This window comes from Macrotis lagotis, chromosome 5, assembly GCF_037893015.1.
Source record: "Macrotis lagotis isolate mMagLag1 chromosome 5, bilby.v1.9.chrom.fasta, whole genome shotgun sequence".
Classification (NCBI taxonomy): Eukaryota; Metazoa; Chordata; class Mammalia; order Peramelemorphia; family Peramelidae; genus Macrotis; species Macrotis lagotis.
The window spans coordinates 439,920-461,858 of NC_133662.1; the positions used below are offsets into that span (position 1 = coordinate 439,920).

A 21,939-nucleotide genomic window follows, 5' to 3' on the forward strand; every position below is an offset into this window, starting at 1 on the left:
CTAATGAGCATTTATGCAGTGCCTCCTATATGCCAGACATTTTGCTAAGCACTGGGTAATTTTGAAAAATCCTAATAAACCTTTATTAAGTGCCTACTGTATGCCAGGCACTCTGCTAAACACTGGGGATTTTAAAAACCTATGATGAGCATTTATTGTCTACTGTATACCAGACACTGCACTAAGCTCTGGGGATAGTTTAAAAATCCCAATAAAGGGGGATGGCTAGGTGGCGTAGTGGATAAAGCACTGACCCTGGTTCAAATCTGGGCTCAGACACTTGATAATAAATTTTTATTAAGTGCCTACTGTATGCCAGACACTGCACTAAACACTAGGATATTTTAAAAATCCTTGTAAAACTTTTATTATTGTTATTATTTTATTATTAAATGTCTATTGTCTGCCAGACCCTGTGCTAAGCACTGGGGTCTTAAAAACACCTTAATAAACATTTATTAAGAACCTAGTGTATGACAGACACGGCTAAGCATTGAGGATTTAAAATATACCCTAGCAAGCATTTATTAAGTGCCTGCTGTAGGCCAGGCACTGTGCTGTCTTTATGAGCTCACACTATATACAAAGTGTGTGTGTGTGTGTGTGTGTGTGTGTGTATCTGTGTGTAAAGGAGAAACTGGAAAGCAAGAGGGCAGGGGCTTTTCTTTCTGCCTCTCCCACGGCCACCCCAGCGTGTCTGCAGGCCGCCCCCCAACCCTCCATCAACGGCCTCTTTCTGGAGCGCTCCCCTTTGCTAACTAGGCGGAGGGGAGCCGGCTCGACCCCCCACCCCGATCCTGGGGCAGGGCTCTTCAGCGTGCCCCCCCACGCCCAGGTCCGTCCTGCCCGGGTTGCCCCCTCAGCTGACTCCCCTCCCTCCCTCCCGCCCCCCTCAGCAACCTCTCTCCTCGGAGCTAAAAGCCACTCCAGGTCTGTACCATACAATTTAGGAGCTAATAATAGGCTGTCGTGGCCTCCTGGCTGGAGTTCCCGTGCGTCCACAGCAGCCTGCCTGTCTCCCCGGATACCCTGCGCACTGCGCCTCTCCCGCAACCCTCCCGGACTGTTCCCTGCCCACTCCCCGGCAGCCTCGCACGGCCAGCACGTAAGAGTTAGTCCACAGACCACGCCCGTAAACTAATTCATACTAAAGAGTCGATGACTGACCCCGCCTTCAGGAGGAGGGAGCATTTTTTAGAGAGGTAATCTCTTATCCCAGAGGGAATGAATCTTTCATAATGGAATTCCAGGCACTGTGGTATGTGGGTGGGAGAGATTCTTTTCACTGGGTGTGGGGGATGGAGAGAGGGTAGGATAAGCTGGGGGAGGGGATCCTCAAACCACAAGCTGGCAACAGGCTGTTGTTCACCTCTGGGTAAGAGGGCACTGTTTCTAAGGAACACATTGCTTTGTGGTGGGCATTGAGAATCTGGTCCACAGTGATTTCTCTTGCCACGGACAAGACTTTATAACAGAGATAAATGCCTCATCAGCAGAGAGAGCTACTTTTGGCTTGGAAGACCACTATGTACTGGGGAAGGGAAGGGGGGGGGGAGTTGGAGGTGGGGGAAACTGTTCATTGGCCTTTTTCCCAGACTTGAGACCACAGGCCTGGCCTATCAATTTGTCTCCTTAGAAGGTGAGAAAATCCTGGCAGAATAAAACACCAATTTCCAGCTGGCACCAGTGACCTGAGCTCTGAGAAGTGTTTGAATGAGTAGAGCCTCTCCAAGGAGATCATGGAATTCCAGATCTCAGAGCTAGGAAACATCAGATTCCTGGATCTATAGCCGGAAGGAGCTGCAGAGGGCCATCAACTTCAGCCCTCTATTTGAATAGATTGAGGAAATTCTATCAATCAACCAATTTATCAATATTTATTAAGTCTGCATTCAGACATCTGGGTGATATCAGATAGAGTGCTGGGCCTCAGATCCTAGCTGTGTGAACCCTGGGCAAGTCACTTCACCCTTTTTGCCTCAGTTTCCTCATGTGACAGATGAACCGGAAGAAGGAAACGGCAAACTGCTACAGTATCTCTGCCAAGAAAACTGCAAATGGGGTCATGAAGATAGCCATGACCAAAATAATTAAACAACATGTGCAAACTGTATAACAGACACTGTATTAAAATCTGAAACAAAAAGGGGCAAAAGACAGTCTTGCCTCCAAGGAACATACAGTCTAATGGGAGATAATTAGGAAATTAGGAGATTAATAGGAAATAATTAATGAAAGGGAAGGCACTAGAAGAGTACTCTGTAAAAGATGGGATTTTAGTTGAGAATTAAGGGAAAGTCAAGAAACTGAGTGGAGGAGGTAGAGCATTCCAGGCATGGGGAAATACCAGTCAGAGAAAATACCAGAGGCAAAGGTGGGATTTGAACACAGACCCTGGTGGGTTAGTGTTCTGTATTTTCAGTCAGAGATTATTTTAGGATACACAAACACCTCCCCCCCACACACACACACACATTTATACAGAGAGAGTTGAGATAGAGATAGAGAGAGGAGGACCATCTCTTTGGTCCTCAATTTCCTCAAATATAGGAGAGAGAGTTGGACTGGTTATTAGTTCTTTCTCAGCTCTAAAGCTTCTGAATCCCCCCTACAACATTTTTTTTCTTTCTTAATTTTCTTTCTTTCTTTTTTTTTTTTTGCAGCATTTCTGAAATGTGACTTGGCTTCTGAATTTTCCCGGAAAGTGTGAGAACCTGGGAGCATGTGCTTACAGGAGTAACATTGTGACCCTGGTAGGTAGACTCCATGACAACTTCCTCCCTGGCCTGGATTCTCTGGCACACCCTTTGGCATCACTTGCCCCTCCCTAGCTGGTCTTTCTTCCAATGGAGACACCTAAATAGGCCAGCCCCAGGTGCAGAAACAAGGGTGTTGGGGGGAAGAAGAACATATCTAGTCTTCATTTAGTAATGCAATGCCAGAGCTGAGAGGGACCTTAGGGGTTTTCATTTGATCATAGATTTAGAAAGGATGCTTAGAGACCATTGAGTCTAACTCCATATTTTTTAAAGTTTAATTTTTTTTCAGTGAGCAAAAATCTATTTTCCACCTTTTTGCCTTCTTCCCCATTGTGGAAAAATGAAGTTAAAAACATATTGAAGGGTCAGCTAGTGGTGGAATGTTTGGAGCATCTGCCCTGGAGTCAGGACAACAAAAGATCAAAAAGCCTCAGATAATGTAATACTTAAATTGACTGTGTGACCTTGGGCAAGTCACTTAATCTCATTGCCTTGCAAAAACCAAAACCCAAAATAACAACTTATTGAAGCAAAGTAAATTTTCACATTGACTGAATCTGGAAAATATCTCATTTTGCACCCCAGAATCTATTCTCTCTCTCTCTCTGTTCATGGGTAATAACTCCTTAAATTGACAGATAAGGAAACTGAGGCCTGGGGAGGGTAAATGATTTACTCTGGTTCACACAGCTAATAAATAGAAGAACTGGGAGTATAACCCATTCTTTCCAACACATCAATCTTCTTAACATGGTGGTAAATAAGTGAAATGAGACCTTGAGTTCCAAGCTATAACCTGCTCCTCTTTTATATTGATCATAAGTTAAAATGTAAACTCTTTGAAAAGCAAGATTTGTCTCCCCCCCTTCTCTCTTTAGACCTCTGCATTCAGTGAGCCCCTAATAAATGTTTGTGAAATTGACTTTTGAATTAAATTCACCTGAAACTTTTATGACTTTGCACACCCACCCAATGGGATGTAGGTCTGAGGGGTGGGGCTGGTTGTGACTCACCCCAAGTCAGCTAGTGGTTCCCATTCAGCAGCCCCAATAAATAGATTATTTCCCATTCTACTCAGAAATTCCTGAGCTGGATTTGTCCACAAATGTCAGTTTCTTCCTCATGGCATCTCCCTCCTCCCTTGATCATTCTCTCCCATGCACTGCTTTCTGGGGGCCTCAAAGGGAGTCCTCCTGGACCATCCTCTAGTTAATAATTAATCAGACAACACCAAGGATGAACCCAATAGAGTTCTGTACTGGAGACTTATTGGGAACTATAAAAGAAGGAGGAAACCTGTATAATCCAAATTTCTGGTTCTGCAGGGGTGGGAGAAGGAGACAAAACACCCACTCACAAAAGAAAGCAGAAAAATAACAACTTTATAAGCTGTTTAAAGAAATAGCTATGTATAATATACAGGATGTAAAACTGCAGTAAGGTCATAAAGCTAGGGCTGGAAGGTGGAAAATTTGAAGGCCATCTAGTCTACTCTCCTCATTTTTGTTGCTGTCTAGTCATTTAATCATGTCAGACTTTTCATGATCCTGTAGACCATACTGTTCATAGGATTTTCTTGGCAAAGATAATGGAGTGATTTGCCATTTTCTTTTCCAGTGGACTTGCCCAGGGTCACACAGCTAGTAAGTGTCTAAGACCTAATTTGAAGTCATTTTACAGATGTAGAAACTGAGGCCCAGTGAGTTTAAAATCATTACTTTAAGATGACACGGGTTGCAAGTGTTAAACCCAAGATTTCAGCCCTGCATGGCAACATTTTATCTTATATATTCACAACAGCTCAGAATCTGAATTGGAAGGAATGCCCCTGATAGTCTGTGCTCATTAAAAGGATCATCTTTGAGATGTTCCTTACAACATCTTTAAGGAAAAACTTTATTTAAGCTTCTTGAACAATTTCAAACACAGGGAACTCATTACTTTATATGACAATCCTTCTAATCATTGGGTGACTGTTAAGAAGTCTTCCTTACTTTGAATTTACTACTATAAATGCTACTCATTAGTCTTTGTTTTTCCTTATTGAACTACCCAGATCTCTTTTCCTTATGACTTCAGATATTTGAAACTGTCTTGTCTCTCCCTTTACCATCTCTTTCTCTAGAAATCTTAGTTTCTTCAATTCTAGTTTTCAGATTTCTTTCTGTTCCAGATGAGCCACTTCACTAACCAGATTGTCCTCCTGTAAAGACTGCTGTTTGTCAATGACCCTTTAAAAATTGATGCTTGAGACTGAATTCTACTTGTATGAATGTGGACCTTGGCTTGGAAAACCTTCTCCCTCTCCTCCAGTTCTTCCAAAAGAAATTTAGTCTAGTTTCCAAAAGAGATAAGCATATCATAGTATCACATAGTTGGAATGGACTTAAAACATCACCTAGATCAGGGGACAATGATCTTGGGTTGTTGGGGTTTTTTTTAATATTCTGAAAAGTATTTGGAACTTTTCCCCAAGAGCTCATAAACTATACATACTCTTTGACCCAGTAATACTACTACTAGGGCTTTACTCCAAGGAGATCAAAGAAAGAGGAAAAGGACCCATATGAACAGAAATATTTAGAACAACTCTCTGTTGTGACAAGGAATTGGAAATTAAGAGGATGCCCAGCAACTGGGAAATTGCTGAACAAATTGTAATATGTGAATGATGGAATACAGTATATGAGGGGTGGAATACTATTGTGCTACAAGCAATGATCAGGGGAAAAGTTCTGAAAAAAACTGGAAAGACATATAAAGTGATGCAGAAGTGAGTAGAACCTAGGGAACAATTTATACAAAAACAAAACTATTGGGGCGGCTAGGTGTCGTAGTGGATAAAGCACCAGTCCTGGAGTCAGGAGCACCTGGGTTCAAATCCGGTCTCAGACACTTAATAATTACCTAGCTGTGTGGCCTTGGGCAAGCCATTTAACCTCCTTTCCCTTACAAAAACAAAAACAAAAAAAAAACTATTGTAAAGATAGTCAACTATGAAAGATTTGGAAATTATTTTACTTATTAAAATTTTTATTTATTTATTTAAAGCAGTGGGGTTAAGTGTCTTGCCCAAGGTCACACAGCTAGGCAATTATTAAGAGTCTGAGGTTGGAGTTGAGTCCTGACTCCAGGACCGGGGTTCTATCCACTGCTCCACCTAGCTGCCCCCAGATCTGGGAATTCTAATCAACACATAGATACATAATCCCCAAGAAAGGGTGCTTAGAGACCATCTAGTCCAAACCCTTATTAGAATTTGTGATGAAATATGCTATCCCCTTCTAGTTAGAGAACTGATGATCTCAAGATTGAATCGTATTTTTTTCTCCTTCCTTCCTTCCTTCCTTCCTTCCTTCCTTCCTTCCTTCCTTCCTTCCTTCCTTCCTTCCTTCCTTCCTTCCTTCTTTTCTTTATCCCTTTTCTTCCTTTCTTTATTTTTTTATTTCTTCCTTCCTTTCTTTCATTCTTACTTTCTTTCAAACATGGCTAAGGTGAAATTTTATTTTGCATAACTGTATATATTTGTTATAGGTTTTGTTTTTCTTTATTATTGTATGGGAGAGGAGGAAGAAAAAGGGAGAGAATTTGGAACTTTAAAAAATGAATTAAAAAATCATACATAAATTTTAAAAATATACAAAATTGCAAAAATACCACAAATATATACATAAGTAAAAATACTCTGAAAAATGTCTTTTAATATAATCTTTTTAGGGAATAATATTAGGTATTTCATTTAATGCATTTAAAAACATTATTCTGAGCAGGGATCCAGTTGCCCAAGGAAAATAGGAAGGAAGCAAGAATTTATTAAGGGCCTTTTGTAGGACCAGAACTGTGCTAAGTTTTTATAAATATTATCTCATTTGATCCTGACAACAGTCCTGAGATATTTTTATCTCATTTTACAAATGAGGAAACTGAGTCAAGCCGAGGTAGTATTTGTACTCAGGTCTTCTTGACTTTAGGCCTAGCAGTCTATCACTTCACCATTTCCCCACACACAGCTTTGTAGGACCTGCCTGGGTTTCTGGTTCACTGATATAGTCTTTGAGAAGGATACCATGATGAGGGATAGGGCAAAGGAAAATGATTTCAACAGAAACCTACCTTTTTGAAAAAAAAAATGGAATTTTTCATTTTTATATCACCTATGATTTCCACTGTATCCCATTTTGAATTCTGAGTTCAAATCTTACCTCAGATATTTTCCTAGCTATATGTCCCTGGACAAGTTATTTAAGTGCTCTTAGCCTCAGATTCTTCAAGTGTAAAACTGGGATAAAAATAGTACATACCTCCCACCAGTTGTGGTGAGAATCAAATGAATTAATATCTATAAAGTGCTTAGTACAGTGCATGTTCCCCCAGCTCTCTCATAATAAAGAATAAAAAAGTTTTTTAAATTAGAAAAAAAGAAAAAATTCTACAAAACTAATGAACATATGAACAGAAGTCTGATTTTATATATACTAATGTTTACCCCTGACTTTCCCCTTCTTTGCAGATTAGAGAGTTGTGGGTGGTATCTTCTCACATCTTTTCTTGAAGGTCAGCCTTGGTCATTAAAATTTTATAGAGTTCAGTTTTAATCATTTTCTTCTTATTTAGAAAGCCCTTCTTTTAAAAAAAATGTTATCTTACTTCAATACACTTTAAATACTTATTTAAAATATTATTTTAAAAATACAAAAAAGAAAGCTATCTTGTCTATTATTTTCTAAGGTTTAAAAATATACACGTTGTTATTAAGAGTAACTAGAAGTATTACAAGAAAATAGGTTTTTCCCTCCCTGCTTTTCTCTGCCTTTCTATTCCTCACTATTCTGAGTATTGCAGGGTGTGTCTGTGTTGTGTGTGTGTGTGTGTGTGTGTGTGTGTGTGTGTGTGTGTGTGTGTGTGTGTGTGAAATTTTTCATCTTGTCCTGTGGTCTTTCAGTAGCCTCTTGTCTCTCTTTTAATGCTCACAACACTAGGTAGTCAGTGCTCACAACATTAGTTCGGCCTTAGACAGTTATTAGCTGTGTAACCCCTGGACAAGTCACCTTTTTTGCCTCAATTTCCTTATCTGCACTAGAGAACATAATGGCAAAACACTCCATTTTGTTTGACACGAATACCCCAGATGGGGTCATCTAGTTCAACTCATTTTATAGATGAAGAAATCAGGTCAGAGTTGGTAAGTAATTGCCCCCAAAAATCTCATTGGTAGCAATGGCAAATATAGGATATGAGGGACACTTTGCTTTCATGTCTCAAGGGCAAGTTTGGCAAAAAAGGGAGGAATCCAGGGTAAATGATTCCCTTCCAATGACTTTGGGGAGTTTGCCTAGTATTTCTATTGGAGAAGTAACAGTGACTTCAGGTAAGACCTGTCTAGTACTGAGTACAATGGAACCATCACTTTTATTCTGACATTCATGCCCAGGTCTTATATTCTCATTAGTGGATAGTACTCTCTTTGCCAACTCAAGCCAACAGATCATGAAGAATTTCTTTTTTTTTTTAAGGTTTTTGCAAGACAATGGGATTAAGTGGCTTGCCCAAGGCCACACAGCTAGGTAATTATTAAGTGTCTGAGACCATATTTGAATCCAGGTACTCCTGACTCTAGGACCAGTGCTTTATCTATTGTGCCACCTAGCCACCCCTGATCATGAATCATTTTTTACAGACATTATGCTAAGCATTGGGAAAACAAATAGTCCAAAGAAAAACTGCTCCTGACCTTAAGGAATTTAGATTCTAATGAAGAAAGATAACACATATAGGATGATGAAAAGGGGATTGGGGTGGGGTGGGGTGGGGAAAATAAGTTATTTGACTATGGACATAGTGAACTTCAGAGAGTCAGGAATGGTTTGGGAGAGCAGTGAAGGAATGAGCATGGCTGACTAGAGTTTCCTCACCAGAGGAGGAGGCTGAAGGATTTCACTCTTTCTCCAATTTTCTTGGCCATGCCTTTCCATAATTTTTATGAAAGGTCTACCCCATTTGCCGGTAGTCTCCTTTTAGTTTAGATATTCTTAACATATGGATGATAATAATAATGATTATAATATCTAACATTTATGGCTAGATGGCATAGTAACTAGAGTGCTGGGCCTGAAGTCAGGAAGATTCATCTTTGTGAGTTTAAATCTGGCATATTTGTAAGTTCTTATCTGCTTCAGGCTTTACAAGCTTTGCCATTCTGAGCAAGTCACTTTACCCTGTTTACCTCAATTTTCTCATCTCTAAAATGAGTTGGTGAAGGAAAAAGTAAACTATTCCAGTGTCTCTGTCAAGAAAACCCAAACAGGATCACAAAAAGACATGAGTGAACAGCAACAATTTTTTTTAATTTTTAGAGTTTTTATTTTTAATTAAAAAAATTTTAAGCAGTTAAAAAAACTCTACTATGAGAGTTAGTGCTATTATTTTTCCCATTTTACCAACCAGGAAACTGAGGCAAATAGGGGTTAAATGACTTGCCCAGAGTCATGCAACTATAATATGTGAGGCTAATTTGAATTCAGGTTTTACTGACTCCAGGCCTAGATAATCCTAATGTGGTGCACATCTATTGTGAACATCTTCATTACTTCTGTATCACCTGCATTCTCGATTCTTCTGAGATTATCATGTTCAGTGATTTTGGTCTGTCTTGGCAAATCATGAAGCAATTCTGAAAATATGAATTTTATGTGCCAATTTGTGCCAGTTTGTAATTAACTATATGGTACAAATCTTTTTTACATGGATTGCTTTCAAAGCAAATATCCTCCATCCACATCCTTATATAGCTGATTAATTGGACCTGAATAAATTATTATTTTAGAATGGGGCAATATGATTAGAGTAGACCAATAAGTAGTCAGAAAGACCTGGGTTTAAATCTCACTTCAGATAAGCTATGTTATCCTGGTCAAGGTTCTTTCTTCTATAAGCTTCAACTTTCTTATCTATAAAATGGGGATACCAGCTTATTGAATGACCTTGAGCAAATCTCTTCTCTTTAGAGTCTTCTCAGTAAAATGAAGGAAATGGTTTTCTAGTTCTGACCTATAGTCCATGTGAGAAAGTACTAGAAGACTTAAGTTCCAGTCTTGCCCCTGATTGTCACATCTTGGGTCAGCTCCTTACCCTCTTTGAGTCTTGTTTTAGTTGTCTGTAAAATGGGAATCTATCCTTTATTTATTTCTTTATTTATTCATTCATCCATTTATTTGTTTATTCATTCATTCATTTATTTATTCCTTCCTTCATTTATTTATTTGTTTATCTATTTATTTATCTATTTATTAATTTTTTAGGTTTTTGCAAGGCAAATGGAGTTGAGTGGCTTGCCCAAGGCCACACAGCTAGGTAAGTATTGAGTGTCTGAGGTCGGATTTAAACTCAGGTACTCCTGACTCCAGGGCCGGTGCTCTATCCACTGTGCAACCTAGCCACCCTGAACCTATCTTTTAGCAACTATTTTAGCACCTATCTCACAGGGTTGTTGTGAGACTCAATATGAAGTGATATATATTCATAAGAATAAAAGTGGAATGAACAAGTCAATTCTTCTTATTGGTCTATGTTCTGTATTTCAGCTTTTTATGTCCTCAGGTCCCTCCCAACTCTTACATTCTATGGCAATCTATGAGGAGAGTGGTGTGAAAGGGCCCAAGGACAAGGTTAAAAACCCAGTGTTGGCAACGTAATAGCGTCGTAGGAAAGAGAACCTCTTGTTCCTCTTAGCAATATATGGCTATCTGACCTGTGCAATCAAGGACTCCCTCTGCCTTTTTTTGTCTCAAATCCAAATTCCAGTTAATCAAATGCAATTAAAGAATACTGTTGGCTGACCTCAAGTTACGACATGCAGGGATGAGATTCTACTGTTGGATCTGCCTGTGCAGCATTCAGGAAATTCTGAAGGCATGATTGCCATGGGATTCTTCTGAGACGGTCCTTGCCAGTTCAGCCAAGGTCAAAAGGATCTTGGGGAGATCCAGTTGCTGGCATGGTAGAAGAGCAGAATTTCTTTTCTTTTTGGAAGTGGGGAGGGGAGGAAGCAAAGATTTCTCTTTGATCTTTAGGGAAAAAAAAGGCAAAAAAGCTGACTCACACACTACCTGGTGTGAACCTGGGCAAATCATTTAACCTCACGATTCAATTTCCTCACTTTTTACATGAGAGAGTTGCCCTACAGGGCGGCTAGGTGGCGCAGTGGATAGAGCACCGGCCTTGGAGTCAGGAGTACCTGGGTTCAAATCCGACCTCAGACACTTAATAATTACCTAACCGTGTGGCCACTTAACCCCATTGCCTTGAAAAATCTAAAAAAAAAAGAGAGAGTTGGCCTAGATGGCCTCTTGAGTCCTTTCCAATGAAAGACAACCCCGAGGGGCATATTTTATTCCCTCCCCTTTTCTCCCTTGCAATTTCTGGGCAAATAGCTGGCTCATTGCCTTGAAGAAGACCTGAGTTCAAATCTGACCTCAGATCCTTATTTAGCTAAGTAACTTAACCTTGGTTTGCCTCAGTTTCTTCATCTGTAAAATTGGCACATTAATAACATCTACTGGCCATGGTTGTTGATGAGAGGATAAAAATGAGATAATTGTAAAAAGGTGTTTCACACATATTAAGTGCTAGCCAATATTATCATGTATGTGGTTTGGATGGAGGACTGGCACCATTAAAAAAGTATGAATTAAGGGGGTTCCATAAATAATTTATAAAATACTTCACAACTTTAATATGATTTATATGAATTATTACTTTTGTACTTTAGGACAACTCTGTGAAGTAGGGAGGAGAGATTATATTATTCCCTCTTTGTAGACAAGGAAACCGAAGGCTCAAGAAACGGGGTTGGGATTTGAACTTCGTTCTCCTGACTTGACTTTTCTGTGCTCTTTCTGCTCTCATACAGCTTTGAAGAAGCTGTGTCTAGTCCTTGGTCTGGATGCAGGAATTCTGTATCAGATCCAAGCCAGCAGTATGTTTCTTAGAGCGGTTGCCACCTTGATGGGCCTCTCTGGGAGGCCCTGGGCCCAAGGAAGAGTGAAACCAAAGACCTTATTTAGGCAGAGACTCAGAGTGCTTTGCATTCCATTGGGGTGGGAGGGGGAAATGCAAGGAGCTGGGAGGAAGCCACAGACCCCCAATCTAGCAGTGTGAATAAGAGGACATCATCATTTCCAGCTCACAGCTGGGATGGTGGCTGGCAGCTGCTGCTCCTGTTTTTTGGAAGGGAGCAGCATTGTCTTCCTGGGACAGTTCACATCTGGAGCCCATTAGAAAGATGCTAGAGCATCCCGGGAGGCACATCTGGAATCCTCAAGGAAAAGCCTGCATCAGGGTAACTGAGGGGAAGGGGCAAATCAGGACAAAGAGGACAGTGTGTGCTGATGTGACAGGAAGTTGTGGAGATCATTCGAAGAGGCATCTGGGAGCCGAGAGAGAAGCTGCTTTTCCAAGAGTGTTTCCTGAATCTATCAATCAATCAATGACCATGTATTGAGTTCCTATTATACTTCCAGATCTCTGTGAGGAAGAGACTGAAGATGTGGGTCCTGTCTTCAAGGAGTTTATAAACTAATCAGGGAGTTTCTATGTACACACACATAGCATTCAGAGGATGCAATGGATCCAGTCCCAGGAGTCAGGAAGACTCATCCTCCTGAGTTCAAATTTGACTTTAGACACATTCTGGCTATTTTGACCCTGGACAAGTCATTTCACCCTGTTTGCCTCAGTTTCCTCATCTGCAAAATGAGCTGGAGAAGGAAAAGGCAAACCACTCCAGTGTCTTTGCCAAGAAAATCACAAATGAGATCATTAAGTCAGACACAACTCAACAACCATGAGAGAATCTGAAGTTTTAGAGTTGGAAGGTACTTAAGAGTTCAACCACTCTAGTGGTTCTCAAACTTTTGGTTTCAGGGCCCCTTTATTCTCTCAAAAATTATTAAAGGCTCCAAAGAGCTGTTGTTTATTGGATTTTAGAATCTATTAATACTTACTGTATTAGACATTAAAACTCATGAACTTTTAAAAATTATTTATTTGGAGATTACATTTCTTGCCTTCTCAATGTGGGGTTGGGACTGAGGGGAAGGACTCTGGAACAGAAAATACAAAATTTTTTAAAGCTGTAAAAATTTTGAAATAAAAATTATTAATAAGTTAAATAACAATAAACAACATTTTTATCAAAATATTTTCCAAAATAAAAAATTAGGGAAAAAAGTGGCATTGTTTTACATATTTCTGCAAATCTCTTTAAAGTCTGACTTTATAGAAGACAGCTGGATTTCATGCCTTCTGTATTCAATCTGTTATAATGTTATTTTGGTGGAAGTATATGAGGAAAATCTGAACTCATACAGTTAAGTAATTTGAAAAAGAAGCATTTAATACTACATTTGATCTTAGCCAAAAGGCCGAGAAGTGATAAGGAGCACTTAATAGGTAAATAAGATCTTAGTCTTATTATGAAAATAATTTTGACGTCTTGTACTCCCTGAAAGAACTTCAGGAACTTCCAGGGGTCCTTAGACAACCCTTTGAAAACTGCTGCTGCTCTAGTCCAACCCTCTCCTTTTATATTTCAAAGTGACAAAGGTTACAAGTGAGGCAGACTTCAAGCACAGTTCTTTCAAGGCTGAATCCATTGTTCAGTCATATCAGTGAAATTATTGTTGTTATTCAGTCAGACTCTTCTTGACTCATTTGGGGTTTTCTTGGCAAAGACACCGGAGTGGTTTGCCAATGCCTTCTCCAGCTCATTTTTAAAGATGACGAAACTGAGGCAAACAGGATTAAGTGACTTACCTAGGGTCACATAGGTGCCTGAGGACAGATTTGAACTCAGGGATGCCAGATCTATCCTGGTGCCACCTTGCTGCCGTCAAAACTATCAGAGACCAATATTAGGAAGTAAGTGCATTTTGATCAAGTACTGAATTGAGTAATATAAAAGTTCCTGACCAGGAAGAGGTCATTGTGTGGTCAGAAAAGCCTTCGAGGGGTAGCTAGTTGGTGCAGTGAATTGAGCACCGGCCCTGGAGTTAGGAGGACCTGAGTTCAAATTCAGCCCCAGACACTTTAATAATTCTGTAACCATGTGATCTTGGGCAAGTCACTTAATCCCTTTGTCTTGCAAAAACCAAAAAAAAAAGTCTTTGAAGAGGAGTTGAAACTTAAGCAGGGTACTGAAAGATAGAGATGATTTGGATAAGAAGAAAGGTACATAGGGAGGATGATCTAGGAACATCCTGGGCAAAGTTAGGGAGGGAGGAAATTCCTGGGACAGTGAATGTGACTACATTGGGAATAGGGAGTTTAAATTTGAATGGAGTCTAGAATTGTCAGCTCTCAGGAGGCTGTGTTACTTCAGTAAGGGGAGAAAGAACACTTCTTTTGGGAGGTAGGAGACTTGGATCTGTGACCTTCATCGAATCCTCCAGTCCTTTCATGTCTCCTGATTTCTTTATCTGTAAACTGCTCCATCTCACACTGTGGGTTGTTTTGAGGAAACACTTTTCAATTTTAAGGCCCTCAGAGAATTCAGCTTTCTTGTCTTTTTATTAGGGGATGCCATAAACTGAGAAACTGAGACTTCACAGTATGGAGAAGGGTCTATCTTATAAAACATCCTTAATATACAAATGAGGAATTTGAGACCCAGAAAACTTAACCTCTACCACCTGATTTGTCCAAGATCACACAAACAGAGTTGGAATTCACACCCAGTTCTTTTTATTTTTCCAGAAATTTCATTGACAAGAGGGAACACCTGGCAAAGAAACTTTCAAAAAATGTACCTGTTTCATAGATTGAAATGCACTCTTTCACCTTCACCTTTGGAAATTGCTATCTTTCTTCAAATTCAGTTCAAAGCTACTTCCTATATGAGGCCTTTTAGGAAAATTCCAGATGCCGCCATCTTCCTCTCCAACCTCTCAAATTACTTTCTCCTTATTATGTTAAAATTTAGTATCGACCTATATTTGTTCATATTATTTTCCCCAATAGAATACAAGCTCCTTGAAGGTAATCAATGTTATTTTTAATATATTGTTATCTTAGAAGTTTTTTTGGGGACATTTGAGAAGTTGGGTGACTTTTCTAGGATCACACAGCCCATATATGTCAGACAGTCACACAACTTTTATTGTTGTTAAGTCATTTGGGATTCTTCAGCAGTCGATTTGGAGTTATCTTGGTTGTCATTCCTTTCTCCAATTCATTTTACAGATAAGGAAACTAAGGCAAATAGGGTTAAGTGACTTGCCAGGATCACAAAGCTATGAATTATCTGAGGCTGGATTTAAACACAGATCTTCCTGACTTCAGGCCCCATGCTATCTACTGATCTACCTAGATGTCCCCCAGGTACCCAACAGTTTCTCCTATATCTCAGGAACTCTTGTGTCTGGTACTAATCAGAATAGCATAGTCTGGGGGGGAGGGGCAAAAGGAATGCTTCTTGTATGACATATTTAATAAAAGCTTCTGGGAGAGAACTTTCTGTGAGATTGCAAACTCCTTGAGGGTAGGGACTGTGTTTCACCTTCTTTTCTATCCCTCAGGTCTCCAGTCCCAGTGCTCTTTCCCTGAACCATCTAGCTGCCCTACTTGGATTTAGAAAGCAATTACTAAATACATATTATTGCTTGAGAGAAGTAAAAGTTCCATATAAACTAAAAGAGAGGGGACAACCTATTGGAGGAGATGGGATGGAATAGGGTCAATTGAACAGGTAGAGGAGTTAACCTTGATGAAGTGAATGGTAAATGATTAATAAATTCTTTTAATGGATTAATTTCTAGTTAGGATTTGAACTCAGCTTTTCAGACTTCAAAAGCTCTTTTTATTAAAAGTCCACTGACTACCATAGTTAGGGGGACTGCATTAGATGATCCCTAAGCTCTCATCATAATGTAAATTTGTAAATGTAACGTAAAATGTAAAACTGTATATTCATGGCTTCTTTAATTGATCTTCCTACTTCCTAGTTCTTCCAGTTTTAACCCATCTTTTAGTTTCTGTTTACTGGATCATTTCTTACCTCCTGCAAATATACCTATGTACATAGTTATACATATATAACCTTTATTAGATTGTTCTCAGGGGGAGATAGATGGAAGGGAGGGAGAAAAAATGTGAAACTCAAAACCTTGCCAAAAAATTAATTTTGAAAATTATCTTGTAGTTGGAAAATAAATAAACAAACATGCCCATGTCTCCTCTATCCTGATAAAGCTCTCACTTGATCCTTCCACTGCTGCTAACCATTATCTTATCTCTTTTCACTTCCCAAATGCCATCTACAGTAGGTGCCTCCACTTTCTCTCCTCTCATTCTCTTCTTAACCTTTACAATCTCGTTTCTTTTCTTTTCTTTTAGGTTTTTGCAAGGCAAATGGGGTTAAGTGGCTTGCCCAAGGCCACACAGCTAGGTAATTATTAAGTGTCTGAGATTGGATTTGAACCCAGGTACTCCTGACTCCAAGGCCGGTGTTTTATCCACTATGCCACCTAGCCACCCCTACAATCTGGTTTCTGACTTTATCATTCTACCCAAACTGATCTTTCCAACATTACTAATGATCTCTAGGTTTCCAAATCCAAAGAGCATTTCTCAGTCCTTATTCTTCTGAACCTGCCTGCAGCCTTTGGCACTGTTGATCATTTTCTCCTCCTTGATTCACTCTTCTGGCTAGCTTCTTAGGATATCCCTCTCTTCTGGTTGTTCTCCCACTTATATGACCACTCCTCTGTCTCCTTTACTTTATCCTCTTGTTTTCAGATCATGCCCTTTGACTGTATGTGTTCCTCTAAGGTTCTGTCCTAGGATCTCTTCTCTTCATTTCCTCTATACTACTTGGTGACCTCAAAAGCTCCCATGGATTTTAATTATCATTTCTATGCTGACTATTTTAAAATCTTACCCCAATCTCTCTGCTGATCTAATCTTTCATCTCCAACTGCCTTCCAGACATTTCCAGTGTTCAGAAGACATCTTAAACTCAAAATAAAACTCATCTTTCCATCTAACCACTTACCTATCCCACCTTCCCTATTACCATAGAGAACATCATTCTCCCAGTCCTTCAGGCTCACAACCTAGGAGTCCTGCTGGATGCTTCACTATCTCTCCCCATATTCAAGTTAAGCTCAAGAACTATCAGTTTTTTTTATAATATCTCTAAAATATACCCCCCTTTTCTTTTCTGACACTACTACCAACTTACTGCAGATTCTCTTTACCTCATGAATGAACTAAATAATCTCCTGGGGCTCTGCCTACCTCAAGTATCTCCCCCTTCAATACATTCAGCCACAAAAATAATTTTCCTAAAGTGCAAATCCCTGCTCTAGCTCCTTTAAGTAGCTCCTTCTTACCTCCAGATCAAATACAAAATGTCTTGCCCTGTTTGACATTCAAAGCCCTTCATAACCTAGTGTCCTCCTCTATTTCCATTCTTTTTACATCTTGCTCCTCAGCATTTATATTTTCAATCCAGAAACACTGGTTTCCTGGTTGTTCCATGAAAAATGATTCCATCTTTTGCTCCTGCTATTTTTTTCTTGCTTTCTCTCATGTCTGGAATACTTTCCTTCCTCTACTCCAATTAGTGACCTCCCTGGCTTCCTGTAAATCGCTACTAAAATATCACCTTGGAAGTCTTTCCTAACCTCAGTTGATGCATTGAATAGAACATTGGTCTTGGAGTCAGGAGGACAGGAGTTTGAATCTGGCCTTAGAGAATTTATATGATTGCCTCTGCATCCAGGGCCATCTCCAATTGTCCTGATTCACATCTGCTCAGTGGACCCAGATGGTTCCAGAGGAGAAAGTAAGGCTGGTGACTTAGCACAGCACTCCCCACTCAAATCCAATCCATGTGCTTGTCATGGTATAACCTCTCCTGATGTCATGGTCTTCTTTGAGAATGAAGAACAAACATCATCTTCCTGAATATAACTTGCTTTTTTCTATTTTTGTTTGCATATTAAATTGTAAGCTGCTTAAGGGCAGGGATTGACTTTTGCCTTTTTTTGGTAACACAGTGCCTGGCAAGTATTATGTACTTAATAAATGTTTGATAGCTGATTGATAGGCAGTTAGATAGTTGAACCTGGAATCAGGAAGACCCAAGTTCAAATCGCACTTCACTCACTTTCTAGCTTTGTGACCTTGGATATTTCACTTAACCACTGTCTGCCTCAATTGCTTCATTTGTACATTGGAGAAAATAATAGTGTCTACTACCCAGAATTGTTGTTGTGAGGAACAAATGAGGTAATATCTTTTAAGTGCTTTATAAATATTAATTATTATTTCTATTCATCAATCACTGTGCTAAGAGATGAGGATTTAGAAAAAAAAGAAAATATTGAGTAATTTTACTTGGGTGAGCCTCAGTTTCTTTCTTTGCAAAATGGTGATAATACCACTGCTGGGTCTATACCCTGAAGAGATTATAACAAAGTGTAAAAACATCACTTATACAAAAATATTCATAGCAGCCATGTTTGTGGTGGCAAAGAATTGGAAATTAAGTGAATGTCCATCAATTGGGGAATGGCTTAATAAACTGTGTATATGTATGTGATGGAACACTATTGTTCTATTAGAAACCAAGAGGGATAGAAATTCAGGGCAGCCTGGAAGGATTTGCATGATGAGCAGAACCAGAAGAACACTGTGCACCCTAACAGCAACATGGGAGTGATGATCAACCTTAATGGACTTGCTCATTCCATCAGTGCAACAATCAGGCACAATTTTGGGGTATCTGCGATGGAGAATACCATCTGTATCCAGAGAAAGAATTGTGGAGTTTTAACAAAGACCAAAGACTATTACCTTTAATTAAAAAAAAAAACAACCTGTTATTTTATTATGTAATTTTGCTATCTCTTCTACTTTATTTTTCTTCCTTAAGGATATGATTTCTCTCTCATAACATTCAACTTAAGTCAATGTATACCATGGAAACAATGCAAAGACTAACAGACTGCATTCTCTGGGGGGGGGAAGGGAAGTAAGATTAGGGGGATAGGGTGGCTAGGTGGCACAGTGGATAGAGCACTGGCCTTGGAGTCAGGAGTACCTGAGTTCAAATCTGACCTCAAATACTTAATAATTACCTAGCTGTGTGGCCTTGGACAAGTCACTTAACCCCATTGCTTTGCAAAAAAAATCATATTAAACAAGATTAGGGGGAAAATTGTAAAGCTCAAAATAAATAAAATCTTTCTTTTAAAAAAATTGGTGATAATATTTAAAGCACAGGATTTGAATTTGGAGGAACTAGATTTGAATTCTAGCTTTCACTTACAGTCTGGCCAACCTTGGCAAATCACTTAGTATCTCTGGGCCTCAGTTTCTTTGCATATAAAATGAAGAGATTGGACCAAGTGACCTCTCTACCAGTTTACTTGATTATTATTTACTTTTTTGGGGGGGAAAGGGCAGGAAATCAGGGTCAAGTGACTTGCCAAGGGTCATATAACTAGTCAGTGTCTGAGTTTGAATTTGAACTCAAGACCTCCTGACTTCAGGACTGGTGCTCTATGTACTGCACCATTTACTGTATTTCCCCATGTACAAGACTCATCCTTTTTTGAAAAATTTGGGGTCTAAAAATTGGGAGCATCTTATACAATGGTTGTAAATTTTTTTACTCAAATCTCTCTCTTTTTTGAGCTTGTTTTTGCACTCGTAGATTTTTTTAACTTGCATTTCCTGCTTTTTCATGCTTATTGTCTTGGCGCTCATTATGTTTCCATTTGTTACCTGTATAATAGGTTACATTTTGCCATGTTCTGCCTAGAAATGGCTCAGAAAAGATTTTCATACAGTGCTGAATTCAAGTTAAAAGTGATCCAGTTTGCAAAAGTGAATGGAAATTGTGCTGCTGAGTGTCAATTTGGTTCTCCTCCAATTGAGAAAACAATCAGAGACTGGCTTCAGAAAGAAGAAACCCTCCTGAAAACACCATGACAGAAGAAGACCATAAGATGCCTGAAAGCTATGAGCAGAAGGACCTTGAATTTCATGATGAGTAAAACTTGAGCTTAGTAAGTATGTAATACATATTTTTTTTTCAAATTTAGAGCCCCAAAATTAAGGTGCCTCTTATATATGGGAGCATCTTATACATGGGGAAGTATGGTAGCTTTCCTTAACAGTTTCTTTGGACTCTAGGTCTATGATCCTATGACTTGCCCTCCTCACAGATTAGGGGTAAAGATCAAAAGAACTAATGTATGTACAGTACTTTATAAGGAAAACACTGTTATTCATTATTGTGGCTTTAAAAGATATGTAATTTCATTCATGTGGGTCCTTTCTCCATCAACATAACAAATGCCAATATACACATCATGTCTTAGTAAATGGTTGCAAGTGTTTCTGTCAAAAAACAAAATCCACCACTTGGTAGCCAGAGTCCTGGTGGCTCAGTGTCTATTCACCTGATTAGTCTGGTCTTATAATTATAGATTCATTGTCTGTCCCTGGGTCAGGGCTAGAAATATTTCTATGGTAATGCCTGTCAGGACCTGTGCTCCATCTGGATAGCCTTGGAGAACTTAGGGTCACCTGGATAGCATGATAAGACACAGGAGGAGGGCTTTGGTGGATTATTATTATTATTGTTGTTGTTATTAACAATAATCTTAAATAATCATAGGGTCTGCTTGGTTGTTTCTGGCTGGGTGCCTCACCCTTCTCAACTCTCACAAAACAAATTAATAAGCCAGAGAACCAATTTACTTGTTTATGAAGTGGGCCATACCTGCTGCTACCCAGACCGCAGTCCTGGTGTCTCCTGGCCAGGCACCTCCTCCTAGTATCAAGGTGCCTGGGAAATCTGATTAATCCCCTAAAAGTTGCTTAATGAGTCTAGAATTAGGGCAAAGGGAGTCAGGTGTCTTAAGGGATTTTTGCAACAAGTCTGATGAGTCACCATTCTCCACTAGAGGAATACACCTACCACATAACTGGGGTGGCTTTCCTGTTGGAGCCCCCCCCCCCCATTCCCCTCATTCCCCTTTAATGGGGCAGTGATGGTGACATCTAACAATCCTTTCTTTCTCTGTCTCTGACTCTATCTCTTCATTCTCTGTTTTGTCTCTGCCTCTGGTCTCTTTTGTCTCTGCCCCTCTTTTTTTCTGTCTCTTTTTATTGCTGTCTCTATATCTCCCTCTATCTCTTTGTCTACCTATCTCTCTATGCCTCTAATTATGTCTGTCTTTCTATTTTCCTGTCTCTCTCTCTCTCTCTCTCTCTCTCTCTGTCTTGTCTTCTTGTTGTTTTTCACTCTCTGACTCTATCTTTCCCTTTGTGTCTCTCTCTTTGTCTTTCTTGGTCTCTCGCTGTTTTGGTCTGTCTTGTCTCTGTATCTGTATCTGTCTCTTTGTCTCTCTTGATTTGATACTGTATCTCCCTATCTTTCCAAGTCCAGAAGCGCAGCAGCCACCCATCAGCCCATTCCCAATAATTATTTGTTGTCTTTTCAACCTGGAATGGTTCACCTTTTTTCTTTTCTTTTCTATTCTTTTCTTTTCTTTTCTTTTCTTTTCTTTTCTTTTCTTTTCTTTTCTTTTCTTTTCTTTTCTTTTCTTTTCTTTCCTAGGCAATGGGATTAAGTGGCTTGCCCAAGGCCACAGGGCTAGGTAATTATTAAGTGTCTGAGGTCGGATTTAACCCAGGTACTCCTGACTCCAAGGCCGGTGCTCTATTCACTGCGCCACCTAGCCGCCCCTGGTTCATCTTTTCTTAAGCAACCTGGTGACCTCCAATCTTGGAAGTTCACCAGATTTGCATTATTGAGGACATCAAGTCAGCTTAGCATAACTGGGTCTAGCCCAAACTCCTAAGATCAAGAATCCATCAACCTCAGCCTCCCCCAGTTTACAGCACATGTTATTATGCCTGGTTCCAAATCATCTTCAGCTTTCTATTTTCTAGACTCCTTGATGACCATCTTGCCTTTACCTATTAGTACATCCTGATACCCTCCTTCATCTTTATTTCAGGAGATGCCTTGCAAATTGCATTTCTCCATTCTTGACCTTACTTCCTACTGTGTCAGTATAGCATGGTAGGAAAGGACATTGTTTCTGGAGTCAAAAGAACCTAGTTTTCAGACACCATCTCTGTGTACACTGTTGTAACCCTGACC

At 39.6% G+C, this 21,939-nt stretch overlaps 1 long non-coding RNA gene across 1 annotated transcript; it reads left to right on the top strand.

The window, feature by feature from the left end:
- Nucleotides 1–1,033: 1,033 nt before the first annotated feature.
- LOC141523309 (uncharacterized) lies at nt 1,034–20,987 on the top strand. Its single transcript, XR_012478452.1, has 3 exons — nt 1,034–1,202; nt 2,664–2,753; nt 19,559–20,987. It is a non-coding gene; the product is annotated as an uncharacterized LOC141523309 (long non-coding RNA).
- Nucleotides 20,988–21,939: the final 952 nt, after the last annotated feature.